Source organism: Mytilus californianus, unplaced genomic scaffold, assembly GCF_021869535.1.
Source record: "Mytilus californianus isolate M0D057914Y unplaced genomic scaffold, xbMytCali1.0.p SCAF_12, whole genome shotgun sequence".
NCBI classification, from domain to species: Eukaryota; Metazoa; Mollusca; class Bivalvia; order Mytilida; family Mytilidae; genus Mytilus; species Mytilus californianus.
The window spans coordinates 58,499,229-58,504,551 of NW_026262604.1; positions in this window are offsets into that span (position 1 = coordinate 58,499,229).

Below are 5,323 nucleotides of genomic sequence, written 5' to 3' on the forward strand. Positions count from 1 at the left end.
AAACTACAATTAAAACTGGCCAACTTAACTCCTTTTTCAGCACGCGAAATGGAAAAGCGCATATAGGCATTTGCATTTTTCTTCTACGCTTAAGGCAATCTATAATAAGAGTAATGATCATCATTTCAAATATAAAAGATTGTGAAAGTAACTTTTTCGTGGGTATAAATTTTCTTGGATTAAGCAAAAGTTACATGTTCGAGGATTTTAGTTTTCTGAAGAAAAAAAACGATTCGGGTGCAGAATTTGAACCCATCAAAAACGAAGATTCTCGAAAATAATCACATGGTGTTTATTTTCACTTACTTGTTCGTCTTTCATTTCTGACAACATTCATCAATTTTTTAATAAAATAATTGCTTTCAGAACTAAGCTGATTCATCTCTGAATACAAATTATCTCGATTGAAGGAAATTGCAAAGCAAATATTCTAATTTTTGCACACGTGTAATCACATTTAGTGACATTAATTAATCCACGATCGAATGATCAGCTGATTAACTATCATAAAATGTGTTAATTGGGCCATAAACATGTCATTTAATGAAAAGTGTTGCATAAAAAGTGCTGCAAATGTACTTTGAATTTATACTTATGAAAAAATACTTATGAAACAATAAAGGAAGCCCAATCTGAAATTATTTTTTTTTTTCATGAGAGAATAATGAGGAGATAAAATGAACATTCCATCATCCTATATCAACACTAGAAGTTTGACTTTCATCTTTCAAAATTAATTTTCATGAGAATTAAAAGGTTAAAAGTCGTACAATTTTTTTTTTTAGATTAAAATCCTGTCTCTGAAGTTGTATATGCTAAACTTGTACTACGCCACTGCATAAAGTTCATAGAGCGTTTGCTGATATTCGATGTTTTCTCTAAACTTTATGCCCGTGTTTATGTAGTCAAACCTACTGGGGATCTTTCCATGTATTGATTTGGACAACACTTGTTATATTTCGTTGGACACTTAAACTCGTAAATAAAGCCATCCATGAAAACCACGAAAATTGGTAACCCACGAATAAAAGTACTTTCACAGTATACTATAATGCCGTTACTTCAATTTCAATTTATATTAGGGATTCATTCAAGTAGCCACTTTCGTTAATCTTAAAATACGGGAGGGAAATTTATCCGAAAGTAAATAAAAAGCAACAATTTTAACCAATGAATTTGTTGTTTAACACCCTTTTTATATGTAAAAAGATCTTCTGTAAATTAATGTATTGGCACAACACGGATTGAGCATTAGTTCTTTTTATTCCAACGGGTTCATCATTAAATTGATTGTGTACATAAATAATTGGTTATACAACATTTCAGAGATAACAATATTCATCAATCTATAGCTATATTGTCAGATCTTATTGGTATAGTTAAATGCGCATTTATTGCTTTGCTTTCTGATATAAAAAATCATAATTTAGGTCTACGAGGAAATAACTTGTTACATAGTAAATTGTATTAAAGCATCAAACATAATAAAGAAGACGGTTATTGTTGAAGGCCGTGCAGTGCCCTATCGTTGATTTATTTTGGTCTCTGGTGGATAGTTTTTAATGGGCAGTCATACCATATCTCCCTATGGTTATAATCAAATTATTTCTAGTTAGTTTTCATCAATCTTACATTCCTTGTGTCATACAATGACTTGTTACTCCGGCAAAAATTTTGTAAGGTTATAGATTATTTCAACGCTAATAACAATCAATGCTTACACACATAATAATGGGAAGTCAAGTTTTACCAAAATCCAATACATCCTTACCAGTTGATCTTTTACAGTTTATCATCTTTTGAGGAAAACATATATTCGCGAGTTTATTTATAATAATGCTGGTAAAAACTTGTTTATGTATATATATATATCAAGTGGTGATAGTTGTTTAACATATTGATAATATGGATTGACAGTATCCTCCGAGTGTTTGGTGGTGTTCCTTGATTGGCAGAAATTCGAAATTAGTATGTAGTTTGATCGAAGTAAAATAATATGCCATGACATATAGTGACCTAATGAAATCTTCTTAAATTTTGTAGTCATCTAAACAACATTTCAACGCATTTTCAAAGCTGCTTTTGTTTACATGAAAATAAACTAACGTTGGACCTATTTTATGGAAACAAGTTCACACTTCAAGTTGGTTAAACTTCGTTTTATTATATGTTTTTCTTCATATTGGTGTTTAACCAGATTTTATATATAACTTGTGTGAAAATCATATAGATATTGATTTTTAAATGTAAAATATGTACTTCTCTGACTGTTTTGTTTTCTTCACATAAACGACATTCCAAATTGGAATACGTAAAAAGACAACCATATTTGTTTGTTACAGATCAGGTAAAGTTGTTCATGTATCTATCAATGCCAGGAACTTATACGTTATTTTTATGTTTGCTTGTTCATAAATCATCAAACAAGATCGGCTTCAGTCCTTGACTTAAAATTAAAATGACTTGAATGAGACGGTTAATCTGATGTCCCACGTAGCTAGTTTAGGAACCCCTCTTTGAAGGCTTATATTAGGTTTCCTTGATGATTTAAAACTAAAATCCAATTGTTTATTGCATAACGGATCATTAGTGTATACAACGTTGACCTGTTGTAATCCCAAAAAAAGCTTCAGACCGTTATAAAATGTTCTTTTCTTTAGTTTTTTTTTCACCTCCTTGTTCTTTGGTTGTTGGTAAATTAATTGAATTGTCTGATTGCCATACAATTACATTATCTAATTTGTATATATTGATACATTTAATTTATGATATTTGCGACTTTTCTGTCATTTATACAAAGTTAGTTTTCCATTCAAAATAATTTTTACAGAAATATCTTTAGTTGTTTGTAGATATTTCTCTACGGTCATGGTGACAGGTTTCTTATGGTTTCTTATGGTTTGCAGCATGCATGTTTAACAGTTATTAGAATATAGTAAGGAGCTCTCGACCATAATTAAATAATGTAGAAGAATGAATGTAAATAATGTTAATATTGGGGGATTATCCTATTGTTTAGGCCTATTTACAGTTCAAAATAAAGAGTATCTATAAATGAGTTACAACTACCCTGAAGCACATTTATCAGATTGAAAGAATTAGTGATTGAAACTGACTAAAAGTTGAATTTTGAAACAAACAAAAAATCAAAATAAGTTGAAGTTTACTAGTGCAGTAGAATTGGTACCGATAATGTTATTATGAGACTATAATTAATAAAGTCAAATTACTTAAAAAAAAAATTGCAACATCAATGTAATGCAAAAAAGAAAAAAAAAATTAAATATGATCTCATCTTAAGCTAGTAAACTTACTGAAACTCAGATTACAGGATCCACGGTTGATAAGAATAATTTTCTGACAATTTAACTTTAGAATATATTTAAATCATTTAAAGGCATTTTATTTGAACATTATCCTGACATAATGAAGTAGTATTTAATGCAATGAGCTAGAAGAAAATATCGGCTGTGAAATAATCGTGTTCAATTTCTACCATTTTACTGCTATCTAATGGTATAGTAATCTAATGTCTTGCTATCCAATGGTATAGTAATCTAATGTCTTTCTATCCAATGGTATAGTAATCTAATGTCTAAAACACAATTTATTATTTTTTCCAAAATTATAAGAGACTTCAAGTCCTTACATTACTAAAACATATCCATAATTGAAATGCCTAAAGAGGAAGTCATGCATTAATTTCAAACATTGCACTGACAATGCAACCATTCCTTGAAAACAATCAATCAAGAGATCATTTGAGCCTTGTCCATTTTAAAATATGCTAAGTTTGTACGTATAGGTTAGACAATACTTGGACATGTTTTATGAAATATTTCAAGCCCGAGGCGTAGCCGAGAGTTTTAAATGTTCATAAAACATGACCATGTATTGTCTGACCAATTTAACACATATTCAAATTTCGAGTGATATTAAAGAATTATCCTTTTCCGTTGTAATAATCATATTTTAATATGAATTCGCTTTTTATAATTAATTGTTAGCATGGTTGATAAAATGAATGTATATCATAATTAATGGTCATTCCAATGGATGGAATGAAATAGCACTGAGATAGTTTTGTAAAGACAAAAATGATAAAAAGTTCAAAAATTGAGTTTTTCTCTGCTGTAGGTAAAATCTAATACTAAACATCTTGAATTTCTTAATTTTATAAAGCTCACAATGTTACATAAATCAGCTTTTTGAAATTTGTATATTTGTTTATAATTATATAACTCACTCAATAAATATTAAGATTACGATCATTCAACATTAGCTGCTTACTTTTTATTGATAAGTGTACATGTATTAGTTTTGTTTTCCTCGAAAAAAAGTTCCTTTACTTTTTATATTATTAATTTTTGTTTACTTTGAAAAAAACATTGATACAAAGGCCTGGTATAAAAATTAGATTACATATTAATTTACCTACACCTTTGCCCTTCTTTTTTGTTTTTGTTTTTGTTTTTGTTTTTTGTTTGTTTGTTTAATTCATGTACCATTATAAACATTTGCGTTATTCAAACGGTTTGCTTATGATTCTATTCTCTTGCATGTTTAACCATTACGCTCTTTTTCTATGCATATTTCCTCAGAGGATTGTACACTTCATTACCATTCTATTACATATACCTAATCAATGACTTATAATACATTATAAATTATCCATTTAATACAATTCCATGTGTCTGAGAACTAGTCATTAACACGCGTCTGATCTTGGTATCTATGATTAGTTTATTTACAGAAAAACCGGTTGATACAGAACTTTTATTGGCCTTAATATATGATTTTAACTTCCGGTTTCTGGTTCAAAAAGGTGTCAGAAAATGAATGTGTGTAATTTACGCGAAATACAAGATTTGATGTTAAAGTTGTTGTAATTTTTTATATGTTATAATATGTTTTTCTTTCAGTATATGCAATTACGGATTGTCGAAGGGTGGACATTAAACCAATACAGCTAATCTCGACCAAATACGATTATACTTGAACATAATACAGGATATCTACAATTTGCAAGTCTGTATCAGAATGCCTTCAACAGTAGCATGTGGCGCAGTTTGATTTTATGGATTTATTTTTAGATTTTGACATCGTCAGGGAAACACATATAGAGGAAATTGACCTCGCGTCATTTCAGCATATCATTTTTAAGATGCAAAATTCTGTTATACAAATAATCGATAATATGTATATCAATTAGAGAAATGAATCAGTGGCATATTGCGTTGGATGGAATAGCTCTTTCATCGTCCCTTGTAATCAAATTCAGTAAAGAAGGAAAGTAAATAACGTAAAAATAACAATTCGAAAC